Below are 19,189 nucleotides of genomic sequence, written 5' to 3' on the forward strand. Positions count from 1 at the left end.
TTTGCGTGGAACTGAGCTCTAGTCCTGAAAGCTCGGAGTTAGATGGCTCAGAACCACAACAGGGACTGGAAGACCTTAATGAGTCAATTATAATCGAGTGCTCAGAAATGGAGGGGAAGGACAAGTAGCAGGAAATAATGACAGAGACTCTTGCAGGGTTGAAAAAACAAGACTTTAAAAATCCTAGAGACTTTCCTCTTTTTGTAAAAAAAGAACCTACTTCCTATCACTGCTCATATACTTGCGGACCCAAGTCAAGGCCCGCCAGGGGATGCAGCACCCGAGCCATCAGGAAATCAATCATTGTTTTCTAATACATTATAATCACCACTAATGTCTCTGTTACCACCCCCCCTCTCAGGTGTTTTAGCTCAGGTTGTTAGAGCACGAGAGACATTGACTGAAGAAGCTTGTCCTGTTCGCGGTCAAACAACTCAACTGATTTTAGCAGCCTGGCTCCCGCACCTTCCCATCAGTGAAACTGCAATACAACATCAGCTTGAGGGCAATCTTCAGGCCCAGAAGACTAAATACAAGGGCACACTAGAGCCTTCAGAGCCACCAGAACCACCAGCTCATAAAATAAATTCGGGATCCAGTCAAGACTCAAAAAATCTAAGTCTGAAAACCTAATGATTTTGCTAATACGCACCAGATGGACATTAAGACTATGTTGAATCTAATACTAGAGGAGATTCTAGATATGGCAAAATCTCAAGAAATCAAGAGAGCAGCACTTCACCTCCGATTGGGGAAAATTGAAGAGGCAGTCGTGAGCTTTCCCATCAGAATCCAAGAAGCTGAATCGAGGATATGCCATTTAGAGTATCAAATGAATGCCATGCTCCAGCAAGTTAATTCAGTGGCACAAGATAAAATAACCTTGGAGAACAAATTTGCTGAACTAGAAAATCATTCATGCCGCTCAAACCTGCGGATTATCGGGGTCCCGGGAGGGGCGTGAGGGATCTAATATGCTGCAATGGGAGGAGTCATTCATCAAGCAAAAGGTGCACCTAGAATTATCTGGAGAATTTAACATTGACCAGGGCACATCTCCCCCCAATATGTTCCCCCGTACAATACTAATCAACTTTGCGGACTATCGTGTGAATGGGAAAATTTTGACCAAGGCAATCGAGCTGAGGCAATTCGATATCAATGATGTAGATGATGTACTCATGTTTCCTGTTGGTGTGTCTGGCGGAATCCTGACAGCATTCATAATGTTAAACTCCCTGCACCTTATTTCTGGGCGTAACATTGCCACAGGCTTCAGAGCAAAACCTTGGGCCCAGACACTTATTCATTCTTTTACAAATTAAGCACTAGTCAGATCCAAAATTTACTGATGCTGCAAACAGGCCAGGGTGAGCAGATTTTAATGCAATGAGTTCTCGAGTCAAAGCAGCAACCATTTTTTTTAGCTGCTCATTGATCTGATTGATTGTTTGCCTTTAATGTGGGTCACCTTCCCATTGTGCCAAAATACCCACATGGCTTTTACAACATATATCAACCTTGCAAAGTATGCACACTGCAATGTGTTCCTGGACAAAAAAATCATGGATACAGTCTTTTTTACAACACACATCCCAAGATAATTCATTGTTCAGTGCAACTTACCTGTTATATTTTTTAACATGAATCCAGCATTGGAAGATTTAGCTAGTATATGTATGGGAAACTTTTTGTGAAATCTACACTTAATGCAAATTATGTCACAAATCCTATGATCTGTAATTATTTGGATAAGCTGCAGCCGTAGAATCCCATAAATTTACTGTATGGCACCATTGTCGATTATTTTATTAACAATTTATTTGGAAAGGTAAACAGATCTCCCTAAACAAACCTAATATAAAAAACATAAAAGGTAACACATCATTTTTTGCTACATCATTTTGGGGTTCTGGTGACATTCATAAACGCACAGCCCCCCACCATGCAAAGTCTTTCTATCAATGATAATATTTCAGATGTTGCAGTCTTGTTACCGAATCATGTTATAGAACATGTCATTCATGATGTAATATGTAGGGTAATTAGCTCTACGTGGTGGAAGTTATAGTTACTTTAGGGCATGAGGCCTAGATATAACTATAACTAGTGGATGTCAGTGTTGTTTTAGTTTAAAACCTTAAATTGTCACTTTAACCTTTGGTTTTTGAATTTCTAAGATCTTTTTAAATGTAAAGTAGGATAGAATTACTGCCCTAAACTATCACGTCACTTTAACCTTTGGTTATTTCAGTAAATTTCTAGTTTTTTTAATGTAAAATAATTTTTTGTTACCATACATAAAACCAAATCCACTCCGGGGATGCGCTGCATGGGTTTGGTCACAGAGCCTATCTTGTGGCGAGGCGCTGCAACCAACCCCATGCAAGCAGACAACCCCACGATACGCAGGGCCTTCTGGCAGCCCCATCCACAAGGGCCTTAGGTGGGTACCCTGGTGCCCACCTGGCACACCCACAAGACACTATGTTGGGGGCAGCAGGTAGAGCCCCATGGCTCATGTGGCCCTGATGACTCCATGCATGCATCCATCCCGGGAGCATCTGGTGCCGGCATTGTGCAGGCCCTGCAGGAGCAGGAATATTCCCTCCTCCTGCCAGGGCAGGAGCACTCTGAGTTTCCCTGCCCACAAGTTAGGGACACAAATGTCTACTACCACTGACTGTATTGTTTTTGAAGCTCCTGGCGGGTGGGAGTAGAAAGGTGTTCCCTGCCTGTGCTTTCACATGCTGGGCTCCCTGGGGCATATATACTGAGCTGGACTCAGGAACTGGGGTCCTCTGTACCTCTATAGACTCAGGAGGGCGAAATGTATGTTTCAGCCCCAGGCAATGAGGTCCTCAGTCCTTTACAGGCTCAGGAAAGGGGTCGTGCTCTTCTTCACCTTTGATCAAAAAGATGGACCTTGGGGGAAGGGATCACAGGGGTCAAAATATGCTCTGGGAGTGGGACCCACATGTGTCCCTATCCCCAAATATTTCATCTAATATCAGCCCCGGGGCAATATTTAATTAATTATTTGGTATTTTTAAACAGCATCCATCAATTTTTTTAAATTTCTTTTATTTGGCCCCAGGGCCCGTCCCTCCAGGAACCCCCTCTTGCAAGGGCTCCCGGATCAGGGTATTCCCTCCCTGCCCTCCCATGTTCTTTTATCATAACTCTCTCAGGACAGACTTAATTGAGACTCAGTCTGAGAAAGTCCTCTCAGCCAATCAAATGGCTTGAATGTTTTACTTGTGGACTAACTGTCCAGATTGCCACACATTTTGAAATTTAGTTTCCCAAAAATTACTGAATTGATATAAACCAAATCACAAAAAGCATGCCTTCTCGACCAAGATCTAGCTTTCTGCCAACTTTGGTGTAATTCCAATTAGACATTTGGGCCTTAGTGCTTTTCAAACAAGTCAATGAAAAATGCATGCAGAAAATGTGGTATTAGGATCCCCTTATTTCTCGCCTCGCTGCATGGTTCACCCTGAAATTCTCAAGAAAGGAGCTGTTTTGGTAAGGTTTCATGAAGATTTGTCAAACTGTGCCAAAGTTATTAGCAATCTAAAAATGCTCCTCCTATGGAAAAGCAGCCTAACTATAACTAACTCCAGGCAGAGGAAGGACATTACAAGGCCCGCTTTATTTATGCTGGAAGGTGTAATTTTTTTTCTATCCATCACTTCCAGGAAAAACCTATTAGTGAGGGGCAGAAAAAAAGAAAATGCCCTATCCCAATATGCTAGGAGAAAAATCCCAGAGTGTGGGGGTAATTAGTGTTTTGTTTTTCTCAAACAAACGCACACTTTCAAAGTTTAAAGTTTGGAGAACACCCATTAAAGCAGATAGTGGTAGTCCACTAAACCTTGTGTATATTGCACAGAACTGCCATAACATTGGTTCCTTTCAACAGAGATGTCCACTGGGCCAGCAGGCATCTCTAAAACTGACAGACGGTAAACCATCAGGAAAGCGGAGGTAATGTCCTCCTCCACAGCGACAAATGGAGTTCTGTCTGTAGAACACTAAATCAGGCCCCGTCTATTCTTTTTTCATGTTCCTCCATTTGAAGTTGTTTTCTGCCTTTTAAGATGTGATCTAAAGACAAATTTATCTATCTTGCAAGCCTAAAGTTTTTCAAACAATTTATGAAAAATATATACATAAGGAGACTTTTAGACAACCCTCTTATACAATGGAATGCTCAAATGTTGCTTAAATTCTACTCCTTTCCACCACAGCTCACGAACTCAGACACTGGGTCAGTTTGAGTAACTGTATTTCACTTGTGCACATGTATACACTTGCCTAAAAAAATTGTCCCTGAATGTTTGTGTTACAAATAGGGTCGCTAGGTGGCAGAAATATGCACCCTGTCCAAGTAGTGACCAGCACTTTATTCTGGGTAAGTTTACTACACACTAAGGGCCAGATGTAGGTGGCCAAATAGCGAGCGCTAACACTGAAATTTGCTGTTTGGCAGCGAGCAATATAGGTAAGTTGAAACCTACTAGCAAAATAAGGAGTCGCAAAATTGCGATTCCTTATTTTGCACTTGCATTTAAGGAATCGCAAATTGCGATTCCTGAAATGCAATGTAAGTAGCACAAAAGTAAGTGCACTTTAGCCTTAAGGAATTGCTTCAAGTTGGTGGTAATTAGCGATTTCCTTTGAAAAAGCCCTTTTTTGCTTTTTTTTTTAAGTGCCATGTGGCACACATTCGTGCCCTTAGGGCATGTATGTGCACCACATGTGCCCACATGCACATTTCAGGGGTGCCACACGGTGTCCTTTTGGAACCCGGGCACCCATGAAATGGCACCCGCAATTTTAGAATGACTCTTAATCACTCGCGATTCCTACCTACATGGCATTTTGCGATTCTTTAATAGCGATTCCCTAAAAATCACTATTAAGGAATCGCAAACATGCATTTACCTATATCTGGCCCTAAATGTTTACCTGTGCAGCATGGCAGAGAGCAGTCAGACTAAACTAAAGAGCCAATGATTAAAGTATTTGTGCGCACAAACACACACACAGCAACACAGTGAAAACACTACAAAAGTACTCCATACCACTTTAGAAAGATAGACAATATTTATTTGAGTATAACAATACCAAAATGACAAAAATCCAAAATACACAAGTCAAGATATAAATGTTTAGATCAAAATGCAGTGTTTGGAAGTCAATAGCCGCAACTGGGGCTACCTGGTTATGCTTGACTGGGGAAAATCCAAGAGTCCAGTCCCACCACGATGGAGCACAGGCCGTATACAGAAGTCACACAGACCAGTTGAGAGTACCTTGTTTGAGTCGATGCTCGGGACGATGCATTGAAATCTAGAGGTGATGCGTTGCTGTCGCAGGTAATGATTTGGTTCCAAATGCAGGCAAGGTTGTTGATGCATCGATGTCAAGAGTGAGGGTGTTGGCTCCAAGGCAGCCATGTTGAACTACTGGGCTGGAGGCGATGTGTCGATGAGAAGCCACGGCAGGTCGGGGATGCATCGGACTCGGGATGGTGTGGCACAGACGTCGATGGAGCGGTATCAGAGACTCATGCAGCAGCAGTTCTTCGTAGATGCTGCAGCAAAGTTGAGGCTGTTTTGTGAGCCGAGGTCGTTGCATCATGCAGTCTGTGAGCAGTGACCATGGCTTTGGTGCAGGCAACGGTGATACGTAGACAAAGTAAGGCTCCATTTTAAGTCAAGTTTGATGCGTATCGCACTCAGCGGGTGGGGATCACAGCTTCGGTGCAGGTAGCAGTGTTGCGTCAGTTTCGCAGGGATGCGCCTATTCCGAAATGATGCTGCAGAGTTCATGCGTTGGTTTGAACTCGCAAACACTCATGTCCAAGGGCCAGGACTGGATTTGGCACCACTTGGCAGAGCAGGACACACAGTAGAGGAGCTCGAGTGATGGTAGCAAAAAATGTGTGAAGTCGTTGATATCCTAAGTTTATCTTTTTGTTAAAACAAACTCCAAATTCTGAAAGCGGTAGACCAACAGACCTTTAATGGGTCCGAGTAACGCTTGTGCTCGTTAATTCCCATTTTGCCCCAGTGTGTAAATCAGAAACAAAAAGACACAATTTCTTAATGAACACAAAATACATTAGATGAAGTCAAATCTCTGTCGCTTCTTTTTCAACCCACCATTCCGAGTTTGCTAACACATTTTTAAAATATGATATAGTGTGAAACAGATTTAGTCGATCTTTAGTAGTGGATAGTAAATTGCTATTGATATCGCCACATTATGTTAATATGGATTTATAATATAAAACTCTTTTAATCTGCCAGAGCTACGCTGTTGTGAAAGTGCTTTTTAGACTGCAGGCCTAAATTATATGTGAAAATATCCAGAGGCTTGCATCATAAAGCATATGACTTCAGCACTCAGTATATAACTGTTATATATTGCAGATATATTGCTGAACGTGTTATTGGGGGATAGCCCAAAAACCTGATGAATAATGTCTTCTGGAAAAAATATACGAAAGCTGACCTGATGTCACTCATAGCTGTATGATAACGAATCACTCAGCCCTAACCCATACCCATGTGAAAGCATGTCCTCAATTCACTGCGCAGTCAGAACACTTTATGTAGACAGGCGTGTCAGTAATTAAAAAGAGAACACAAAGCTAAACTGGTTAAAAATATGAAATACAAAAATATACAATTACAAATAAAACAAACATTCTGCATGACTTCTATTATATAAAGTCTCTCAAAAAGCACTACTGGGTATGGGCTCCCAACACTAAGGCCAAGCCACTGACCTAATAATAAACAGAACAAATGCCAATTCTGTTGTCGTAAATTCCTGTTATTCCTCACAGCACATTGAAATGAAATCAAATGTGGGTTCTAAGACTGGTGATTAAGTCTGATTAAATCATTATTTTATTATTTAAAATTTATTATTTACATGATAAAATAATGATTTAATCAGCACAGGAGTCAGACAACAGTATTGGCATTTGTTCTGTTTATTATTCTATTATATAAAGGGCATGCTTGGAGTTCAGAGGAAACCCCTTAGGGGTCAAGGGCACCTCTATACTTTGTGGGAAGTACGCTGTGTGCTCATTGGTGATTCATTACTCTGGTTCCTTCCGTTGATGAAGCTGTAAAAGGCTTGGTGGGCTTTGTTATGGGTGACTATTAATCTGGTATCCATTGCTGACCTTAGAAAGGTTATTTAGTGACAATGTCAGCTCTAAATGTCAAGATATGGCAAAGCAGTAAAAATGACCCGCAAATCTGTAATTAATGGTTTTGTTTGTGACAACTTGACCGATGATGCAAAGCTAGGGCCAATGTGAGAACGCACATGGACTCGTAATAAAGTCATTGATATTTTGTCATTTCGTGAATTAACTGCTTGATATTGTGTTCTAAAAATATTTGATGAGGAAATCTAACAGTGCATATTCATCCGCAAATTCTTAATGAATGGGTTGGTTTGTGACAACTTGACCGATAATACAAAGCCAGGCCCAAATCTGACAACACATGGACTCATGGAAACGTCACTGATATTGTGTCATTTTGTGAATGCACCATGTTGATTCTACAGTATTTTTCCAGCGTTTGTGATCCTAATAGCATATCCCAAATTTACTCTATCATGAAAATTTCAAACTGCATTTGGGGGAAGAAAAACCATCTCTCTTTTTTAGAGCATACCCTTTTTCATGCCATATTGGCTCAATTTAATAAAAGTGTGTAACACTGGTTTGCATTGCATTGGATTTGAAAATGAAAAATATAGTACATAACGTGCACTTTTGACATCAGTAGTTTATTTTCGGGAGGCACAATAATTTTTAAATTCCAATTAACAGAAATAATCTAGAAAGTGTGGTACTCAATTTCGCTTGTGATGGACTATGGACGTATTGACTGTGGTGAAGGTTCCACCAGCAAAACAAAACATACAATGAAGAAAGGTAGGCGCATGTTCACGAAAGGATATTCGAGTACGTAGGGTACTACTATTGTAGTACTCTTTTACCTACTATTATATGCACATGAGGACTGCCCTAATGTTTTTTTTCCAGTCTTTTCGCCAGCGGTGCACCACCTTCCACTAACTGGCACTTTCATTGCATGTGTATGTACAGCTTCCGCAGAGACGCACTGCCTTACAACTTTCACATATTCAGAGCAGGTTTGTGCTGACTTTTAGGAAACAGTTACAATATTCCTCTAATAATGATTTGTTTCATGTGGTGTCTCAAACCCCACTTTCGTGTTTCCAAGTACTCTTCCCTCTGTGACTACTGCTATGTGATCAACGACAGCCAGATATCTCTATACTAGTTATTTTGTTTCTTAGCGCCAAGGGACTCTTTTAGGGAATGCATTAGAATATTTATAAGGATCTAACATCACACCAACTTTGCACCATGGTTCAGAGGCCTGTGCATGATCTCTAGCATAGGTTTTGTCTACCCTTCCAGCACAACATCCTATACCTAGTCAGCTGGCAAAAACAATCCACGCATTGGATGTGTGCTGCACAGTCCAGCGCACAAGAAATGTGCGGAATGCTTGGCGAAATAAACACATTTGTGCAAATTACCACCTGCTTCATGGAGGCATTATCATTTGATGCAAATCCTGGTCTGGCTATCTTAGTAGACTGGACTATGTATCAAAAACTATGGGTGCATGTCCTGTAAGTTTTCATTCAAAGAAATTTTATTTCGGTCAATATGACCTAAAAAGTGCAGCATCTAAAAACATTCATTTATGCAAATACATCAAAGAGTTTTAAAACATGACATTTCAAAAGAATTAAAAACACTATAGACTTAATTTGGGAGTTACATCGATTCCATATTGAAGGAGAAGGGGAAAAAGCAAGAAAGTACGTTAATGAGACATACACATACATATTTGTGGAAAGTGCATAGTGCAATAAATAAATAAATAATTTAGAAAAAAACTTTGATAAAAAAGCAACGGGAAAATCCTTCAGTATGAAACAATATACTATGATACAGAGGGAAGTTATGCCAGATAACAATAATAGCCTTATCATTTTCTATAGCGTATCCAATGGGTCATTAGACGCTGTCAGAAAAACCCTTCTGGTGCACCACATAGAAAACAGAAATCCTGCAACTGAGTAGACAACCGGGATACTGAGGTCATACTTCAATATCCTAAACACCTCAAGTCAACGCCTACTACCCAGGTTCCTGCAGATCTGCACCAGCCATCTTTTCCTCGCTTTGTAGTAGCCAGGGCAACTAAAAAAGACATGGAGCACTGATTCTTCGGAGTGATCACATGCAGGACACCGAACCGCATTCTGGTCTCCTTTACACTGCTGCCAGAACCTGCGACCTTTTGCTGCTGCTTGCACCCTCCCAGGCTGGTCTTGTTGGGAAACCTACCTGCCTGACATCGGAGGTTCACGGGGACACTTTGCCCAATTTCCTCGCTCCGTGCACTAGGGCCGGTCTCCCCCCGCCACCGTAAGCCTCCTGACATCTGGCGCGGCCGCTGTGTGGGGGGGACTACAGGTCCCAGCAGCCCTAGCGGCAGGAAGCCGCCGACGCCCTGTCCACGCCCAGAGGCGTTATAAAATAAGCCGGGACCCTTGACAAAGCGGGTCTCCTTTACACTGCTGCCAGAACCTGCGACCTTTTGCTGCTGCTTGCACCCTCCCAGGCCGGTCTTGTGGGGAAACCTACCTGCCTGACATCGGAGGTGCACGGGGACACTTTGCCCAATTTCCTCGCTCCGTGCACTAGGGCCGGTCTCCCCCCGCCACCTTAAGCCTCCTGACATCTGGCGTGGCCGCTGTGTGGGGGGGACTACAGGTCCCAGCAGCCCTAGCGGCAGGAAGCCGCCGACGCCCTGTCCACGCCCAGAGGCGTTATAAAATAAGCCGGGACCCTTGACAAAGCGGGTCTCCTTTACACTGCTGCCAGAACCTGCGATCTTTTGCTGCTGCTTGCACCCTCCCAGGCCGGTCTTGCTGGGAAACCTACCTGCCTGACATCGGAGGTGCACGGGGACACTTTGCCCAATTTCCTCGCTCCGTGCACTAGGGCCGGTCTCCCCCCGCTGCCGTAAGCCTCCTGACATCTGGAGCGGCCGCTGTGTGGGGGGGACTACAGGTCCCAGCAGCCCTAGCGGCAGGAAGCCGCCTACGCCTCGTCCATGCCTGAGGCGTTATAAAATCAACCGGGACCCTCGCGACGCGGGACGCGAGCGGGACGCCGGGCGAAGCCCGGGAAAAGGGCGGGCCGTCTACGGCCGTCTGGGGCCGACCTAGGCTGGGTTGGGCCACCCCTCTTGGTTGCCTCCATCAGGACTTATGAAGTAAGACTCTTATAGCGAGAGACCTTCTTTTGATTTATCACCATTGTTGTTTTATCTAAAGCTTAAGAAAACTCGAGAATGTCTTCCGCTTCCAGTGCAGGAAGAAAATCATTGGTTGGACCCTCACTGATAGGGCCTCTGGATGCCTTTATTACCAGGGAAGCTTCTACCATAGAAAAGGAAATCGAACTGACGGAGCGGCGCATATCAGCTGAATGGTTGACTAAATACTGACATTAGCCTTGATAACATTAGGGATGTAGATCTACAACCAGCCCAAGCAGAATCACCGCGAATAACAACAGGTAATCTGCTCAATGACAGGACTACTAATACAAACACGTCAGGGCGGAACATTGCTACAAAAAGAAAAAGGGGACCAAACAAGCAAACGGGAAATCGAGCCAAGACACAAAAGGATATCATAAGTCTGGCGAAACCCGATAGCCCCAATACACCTAATGTTGACCAACACCAATTGAGAATAACATCACAACATATCCAACTAAGTGATATAGAGAAAATAGTTAGATCCCTAATGTTACCAGTAATTGAAAGACTTAAGCGGATAGGGGAACAGCTGAGTACTCTCACAGTCATGGGGAACTCTCACTCTAAGCTAATCAAAGAGCTGGCGACTAAGGTAGACCCTCTCATTGTTCCTAACCCAGCAGCCAAAATTATAAAACCAGCAACAATGACTAATTTGTCTGAGGGGGACAAAACGTATATGACAGGCTGCACAGATTCAATTGCCATACAGCCCAGGGAAATAGCCCAAGGAAAAACTATAGAAATGCCTATCTCTGTTAACAGTAGAACAGGACAAAAAGTTATGAATGGCCAACTAGAGCCCGCTAATAAGGTCAGTACTTCCCGCCCTGATACAAAATTGACAACGGGTCGTAATTGGCAAGTAGATCTGCCACCGGAGGCTGAGCCATATGTCATCGTGTTAACAGGGGTCCAAGAACTACCTGAAGGGAGATTTGAAAGCTATCAGACACTGAAGAATAAGATTGACCATTGGTTAAGAGAGAATAGACCATTGCCCGCCAACCTAAATGGAGAAATCCTGCATGTCAGATGGCTGGGGTGGCTGGGAAGAAGACCTAAAATGTCCCAGGAGATGTAGTCATCATAAACTTTAGGGACCATAGGGCAGTGACTTTTATAAAAGATTGGTACTCAGGAGGGTATGAGGGAAGCATAACTGTTAGAGAATTAAGCTATTTCTATCCGAGTGCCTTAGTAGGAAATCCGCCAAGGAGAGATAATCGACTGAGCAGATCAGGGATGTTCTCTGCTTTTAACTTACCAATCATGAATCGATTTACCCCACTTATGGGAATGGAGGGGGTTCCACATGTCAGAGAGGTTAACCAGAACATTGTTTATGATACCCCTAGGACCATAAAAGAAGAAGGATTAAGTAAGGATGAGGAAGCTCAGATAGTAACACATGGGGTAGGAGGTGAGGTGAATAATAAATATGGAAAGAAACCCCAAAAGGGCCAACTTGTGTTGTCATGGAACCTGGCAGGATTGAAGAGTAAAGTGAATGACCCTGAATGGTTAAAGATCATAGACAAATATAGTATTTTATGTTTCCAGGAGACATGGTTGACTAGCGAAATACATTTAATAGGCTACCAAACTTTTAAAACCCCGGCGACGCCAAGTACTAGAGGCAGAAACAAGGGCGGCCTATGTACTTACATCTCAAATACGTCTGGCATTAAAATCATTAGATCGATTGCAGCTGAATTTTTCCAAATATTATTGGTTAGCTGGCCGGGATTAAAAAAGCTTGCTATAATTAATTTTTATAATAATGCCCATTTTACATCCTGGGAGAGTATTTTTTCCAGTCTCAGGAAGCACTTAGGGGACCTAGAAAAAATTGGAACAGGAGATTTGGCACTCCTCTGGATAGGGGATTTTAATTGCTCTACCTGTAATGGCAATGATTTGGGCATTTGTCCCTTAAAGGGAGACTGCATAGAAGAATCAAGCCATTTTGTCCACTCTGGTATAGGAGACCAATTAAATGCAATAATCTTCGAGTTTGATCTGGGCTTTTTAAATGAAATCTGTTCGGCAAGGAAGGCCTTTGAACCAACATGCAATGGAAGGGGTGTAAATTCGATAATAGATTTCGCTCTCCTATCTCTCAGATACCGATGGCTAGCCCTGTCTTTTGAAACACTAAAGCTCGCTTTTGGGGACCATTACCCCATCTCCTTTGAATTGCAAGTAATAGGAAAGCCCCTAAGTAACAAAGAGGAGTATCTAACACCAATAGCTATGGGGAGTAGAAATGGATATACCATCAAATGGGAGAGGGTAGACCCAGAAAGATTCTTTAATAATTTGGTTTCTAGAGTTTCAGACGACTTGTCTATCTGTCTGTCTGAGCCTGATGATCCACAACAAATCTTAGCCTCCTTTACTGTAATTACTAGGGAGATAAAGAACTTATTATTAAGACCATATAAAAAATATTCTCGTAAAGGAAAGGGCTGGTTTAATAAAGAATGTTCTAGAACACATGCCAACTTAATATCTGCCCTGCACGATACCCCAAGATCTTTGGATCGGGTTAGAGAGGCACGGAAGCTCTACCGAGCCGCCCTAGTAGCTAGGAGGCGAGAATTGAAGTGAGATCTTTGGGATAGTCTACACGTAGCCTGCCTGAAAAATGATAATATCACCTTCTGGAAGGCAGTCAATGCCCCTTTCTTTCAGGACAGAGATGCCGATATAATAGACATAGCAGTACCAGGAGACACATGGCTGGAACATTTCTCAAACCTTTATAATAAACATAATGTGGGGGAGGGTACTGAGTCTAACACACTTCAGGAGCCTTCCGACCGGTTTCCGTTGGGTATTTATTTTGATCACAAAGAGGTACTAAGGGCCATCAATGATAGTGCATCAGGGAAGGCACCTGGACCTGATGGTGTTCCCATTGATATTTATAAAAGTGAGATAAATTTGTGGTCACCCCTTTTAACTAATGTTTTAAATAGTATTAATGCTGTAGGTTTTATTTCTACATGGCCAGAGGCAATAGTGGTGCCAATTTTTAAAAAAGGAAATAGGAATGATCCTGCCTGCTACCACCCAATATCACTTTTAGACACCCTGATGAAGGTAGCAGGCAGGATCATATTAAATAGGATTCAGGACTGGGCAGAGGATAACAATGTTATAACCCCTCTTCAGTATGGTTTCCGTCCAGGGAAGGGCACAATAGAGCAGAGCCTTAACTTTTCACTCTTAATTGCCAAGTACACACAGGCAAAGAATGAAAGTCTACATGTAACATTCGTAGACCTGAGCTCTGCTTTCGATTGTGTAGATCACATCATGCTATGGGATACACTGCAGAGTATAGGAATAGATAACCAGAATATACAGTTTATCAAGGAGCTCTACCGAAATGCGGGGGCGAGAGTCAGGTATGGGAGCGATGGGGCATGTTCAGATAGGTTCAGTATTAATAGGGGAGTTAGACAAGGGTGCATCCATGCACCCTTTCTTTTCATATTATATATAAATAGTCTGGCGGAGCACCTGAGAAATTTTCAATATGATTACCCACCAGTGGGGGGGTCTGCCACCCCAATCCTCCTGTATGCAGATGATGCTGCGATATTATCTCGCACTTCTATCGACATGCAGAGGGCCCTGGTGGAATTCTCAGAATACATGAATACACGCTGACTTACCATCAATGTCTCAAAGACATAATCCATGAGATGTGGTGCCACCCGGAAATCCTGTAAGGCAAATTTTCTGAATCAGAAAAAGATAGAAAACACAAACAACTTCTGTTATCTGGGAGTAAACTTTGACAATAAGGGAAACTGGGTAAAGGCGGCCCATGCAAGAAATCTGGCATTCACAAGAGCCAGTGGAGCATTGAAAAAAATTTCAAGAAAATTAGGGGGCTGCCCCGTAAAGGAACTGACACAATTATATAAGGCAAAATGCGTCTCCACCGGCACCTATGGTGCAGGGATTTGGGGCTTTATTAAAACTGACCAACTACAATTGACAGAAAACAACTTCATACGCTATCTCCTCGCCACACCCAAATCCCTGTCTATCTTTTTCAGCCACAGAGAACTGGGGATCCCCTATATAGAGGACACAATTAAATCAAGCCCCCTTCGTCTATGGCATAAGATTTGGACAACCCCGGAAACATTACCTAATAGGGAGGTGATTTTAGATTGCCAGAAGCTAGATGGGGCACAAAACATCAATTGGCTACGTCACGTTAGAAAGATGGCCATTGACATCGGTCACGAAGAATATTTTGAAAATCCCTTATGTCTGGAATCCATCTCAAAGCGCACTCTTAAGACGACTATATTAGAATATTTGGACAATAAAAGGTGTATGGTCGAAAAAGAGAATTTCACTTATAGGACAAACGAGGCGCTTCTTCTGCATAGTGGAATAAAACCATACTTAATCTTTGAGTGTAGTCCCTTTGCCATACTGTTATTGACTCGATTTCGGACTGATATATTTTTTCGTATGATAACGTTCCCTAACTGTAACAATTGGTCCAAACAGCTGGTAAAATGTCCCTGTGACGGGTCTTCGGACCAATCAAATATCCATTCTATTCTTTTTTGCAGATTTTACTTGTCACCAAGGAAACAGTTTTTAAAGCCAATATTTATTAAATGGGGTATCAGGGAATGTACAGCCGCCTACTGCAAGTTGAAACTCCTGGAGACTGTTTTTGAGATTAAAGCAGTGGCATCATATTTGAAGACCCTGATAGCCTTGAGAAAGACCATGTAAATTGTAATATATGCTTTAACTTATTATCTTTTGTCCTGAAGTATTGCAATTCGTACAAAATTTTTAACCACTATGATAACGAAAGTCTTCCTTTTAAAATGATATCAAATGTACTGTTATGTAACTTGTGTTTTTATGATTGTGTCCAAAATCGAATAAAGCTATTTTAAAAGCATACAAAAAATGTGAAGCATCGAAGTGGCAGGAACCCAAATCTAAGTTGTAAGTAAAGCTTTCTAGCACCTTCTCAAAGTTAGCGCTGTCTTTTATTTCTAGAAAAGCTTTGGTTAATGTACCTGTTTTAGAACTAGTGTGAAGTAGAGCCATTTATTAGTTCTCATAATAAGCCTTCATTTGATTCCTAGAAATTAATGAACAGGCTAACTCCGGTTCAGCCCAACAATCCCCCAGGCCCATGTCTATTAACAAGTGTTTGATATGGGCAAACCAGGGAAATTTAACAGCACCCCTTGTCTTCAGAACTTCAGACGGTTCTTCCCTGTAGGGCAGAAGTTCAGGAGTAGTCCACAGGCGGCGCCAGTACAGTAAGGGTTTAAGACTCAACACATCTGCTATTGCCATTAATCCTGCATCTAATCGGAGTGGAATTAACGGGGTGCTGCGTGGGAGCCTAAACAAATGTCTAATATATTGGTTCTCCATCTGTGATAGCGGCTCGGGGTTGAGATGACCCCAGAGCTCTGCGCCATATAATGTGCCCCCTCGTGCCTGGGCCCTAAAAATTTCTAATGGCGGGCTAACAGCACTCTTGCCTGACTGATTAAAAACCTTCATAATGCCCCCTGACGGCTGAGCCAGTTTCCATGTCGACGTCACGATGTGGGCCCCCCAATCCATAGATTCAGTAATGGTGATGACTAAATAAATAAAAGATGAAACTCTTTCAAGGGGTTTACCATTAAGTGAAGGGTTTGGACGGGTGCTCTTTGGACTATTGAACACCATGAATTTCGTTTTCTGTAGATTTATTTCTAAGCCTCTTTCCCGACAGAATAACTGAAATCTGTCCAAAACCCTTTGAATCCCATGGGTGATTTATCTACCAGAAGGGTGTCATCGGAAAACATCTTTGCTGAAATTCTATGTAAGGCTAATTTTGGGGCATCTAAATCTCTTTCTAATGACAGGGCGTCTATCATGCCGTTAATATAAAGGCTAAACAAAGTTGGTGCAAGAACGCAGCCCTGGCGTATGCCACGTTTAATAGGTATGGGTGCTGTAAGTTTTCCGTCCCTGCCATATCTAATTTGCGCAGAGTTGTTTTCATGTAAACGCCTAATAAGTTGGATTAGATACACAGGGGTCCCCATCTCACCTAAGACTAACCACAATTTTTCCCTTGGCACCAGGTCAAAGGCTGACCTCAAGTCTGCAAATATTAAGTAGAGGCTACCACCCTCCAGGCAGACCGTCTTCCAGTACAATAATTGCAATCTTAGTACTTGGTCCAGGGTCGACAGTTTTTCCCTGAACCCTGCCTGGAGGGGAGCATGTCCTGTAAGGTCCAAGTTACAACCTAGCAATGCCAGAGCAAAGAAGTAATTACACTGGAAATGGACAGCTTTCCAGGACCAAATTCTGAATCTCTCATTGCTTGCTCTAATTATTGCATCACTGAACCTTGAAGTTTCAGGCTTCAGTATATATCATGCATTTTGTTTTGAAACAACCTTGACATGGGCATTTTTTAGGGGTTACAGCTGCAACACCTGACTTTCTCATGAGACCCTTAGCACTGCCTTGCAGCCACTGGCCTCAGGAGTGATAAATTCAGTGCCAAGAAAACAGGGGCAGCTTCACCCTCCCTGTTTTCAACTCGTATCCAACTAAGCTAACAGTGAATAATTGGATGATATTCACTATTTGTGCAATAAAAACGAGCATCAGGTATGTAAAAAAGAATGTTTAAATGCATTTGTGTGCTTGCTTGTGGGTGAGTGTGTTTGTGTGAGAGAGGGGTTGTTTATGTGTAAGCATCTGTGTATGTGAGCATGTGTGTGTGAGTGAAAGTGACAGTCAGTGATAGGAGTGGCAATACATGAGATTAAATGTCAGTGAGTATGAATGAGTCAGGGTAAGTGAGAATGGTGAAGTGAGAGATAGAATAAGTGCAAGTCAGTGTGAGAAGGTGTAATTTAAGCAATGTAAGAATGAGTGACAATGTGCTAGTGAGTGTAAGACTGAGCACAACAAAGTGAGAATGAATGAGTGCAAGACAGTGAGAATGGTTAAGAGTGAGAAGGTGAGAATGAATGCCTGTTAGGGAATGTAAATCAGCATGAGTTTGATTGTGGGGCGTCATTCACAAACATAAACATACACTCTTGGAGTAAGTTTACTAGCTTTTTGCTATTCTCAAACCAAACGTGCAGTTACATGTGTAGTATTTTTACAACTGCAGAGACCGTCCTATTATTTTACTGAGTCCGCAGTCGTAAAGACGCTACACTTAAGGCTGCACTCGTAGTTTGTAAATAGCAAAAACATATAAACTCACATTAAAACTGTAAGTTTATCTTTGAGAATAAGGCCCCTGGTGTTATGTTTGCAAGTCTGCTTTTGGCCCTGACAAAATTCTGGTGTTTGCATACTTGAGGCAATTATTACCAGACACACAGGGCCCTCTGTGTCTTCACTACATGGGCTGAGAGACACACAGGGGGGCACAACATGTGCCCCCTGGTGTGCATGTACAGGAACTGTTTTTGGCATTCCCATTGTAGTGCCCATTTTTAGAGGCACCACTGTAGGAATGTAAAACAGCCAGCCAGACAGGAGGAAACTCCTGATCTGGCAGGTGATTTGACCTTTGCAATATACAAGAGTGGGAGGTAACAATTCCTCCCCACATTCACTCAGAGTGGCAATTATTACCAGACAGGGTATATATTAGATATAATACTTGATGTAAGAAATTGGGTTATCAGTTGGGGGGGGGGTGAACCCTACTCATGCAGCAAGTAAAATTCTTGTCTAACCCTCTGTTATTTTGGCATAAAAAATAGTCAGGCCTAACTTAGAGGCAATGTGTACATTATTTATCTAGAACTTTAAACAGCAATAAAGTAAAAACACAACACAAAAAATTCCACACCAATTTAGAAAAATGGAGTAAAATTAAATAAAAATATTAAGACCAAAACCACAAAAGTCCAATCACTAGAACCGGTGAAAAGTAATTGTAAATTAAAAGCTTTAAGTTCAAACAGCGCCAAAAAGAATAAAAGTTCTGCCGGACCAGGACAAAGTCACAAGTTCAGGATGACCATGATGAAGCAAGGTACCTCAAATCCTGGTTGCGGTGTCCTGTGTCGAGGATGCATTGCATAGCAGCTCTTCCCAGGAGCTGAGGAACTGTGATGCAAGGTCCTGTGTTGGCCTTGAGGATGTCATCTGTGAGAAGCTTTCGATGTGAAGAACTGCATCAAGGTGCATCACGCACCACCTGGTTCTGAAGAAGCTGTGGGGGTTGCGATGCAGAGTCCTGATTCATAGTTAAGAATGCTGTAGATGAGGGGCTTATGATGCGAATGCCTGCATCGAGGATGCATCATGCAGCAGCAGCTGCTGGAAGGCTGCGGGCGGCGATGTGTACTTCTGCGCCAGAGACAAACCATGCAGCATTCCCAATGCAGAGTTTTGCGATGTATCATGCGGTGGCTCCGATGAAGGCCCCAATTATGAGTGTGGCAATCTCGGGACCACCAGACTCGCGGGTGCTGCTGTTTCCCAATCCCCCGATGGGACAGTGGGACTGCCACAGCCCTCCAGCAGCTGCTAGGGAAACACCAATCCCTGATGGTGTTGTAGTGGTCAGGAGGCTGCAATATGCGTGGTGGGACCACCCCAGTCCCGCCAAGCATATTACAAGTTTGCTCTCTGCCAGTGGTGTCATGGAGGTTTTTCCTACATAAACACTGTGGCAAAGAAGAAACAAAGGAGGCCCTGCAGGGCCCTCTGTGTCTTCACTACAT

The sequence above is a fragment of the Lissotriton helveticus genome, chromosome 10 (assembly GCF_964261635.1).
Source record: "Lissotriton helveticus chromosome 10, aLisHel1.1, whole genome shotgun sequence".
Classification (NCBI taxonomy): domain Eukaryota; kingdom Metazoa; phylum Chordata; class Amphibia; order Caudata; family Salamandridae; genus Lissotriton; species Lissotriton helveticus.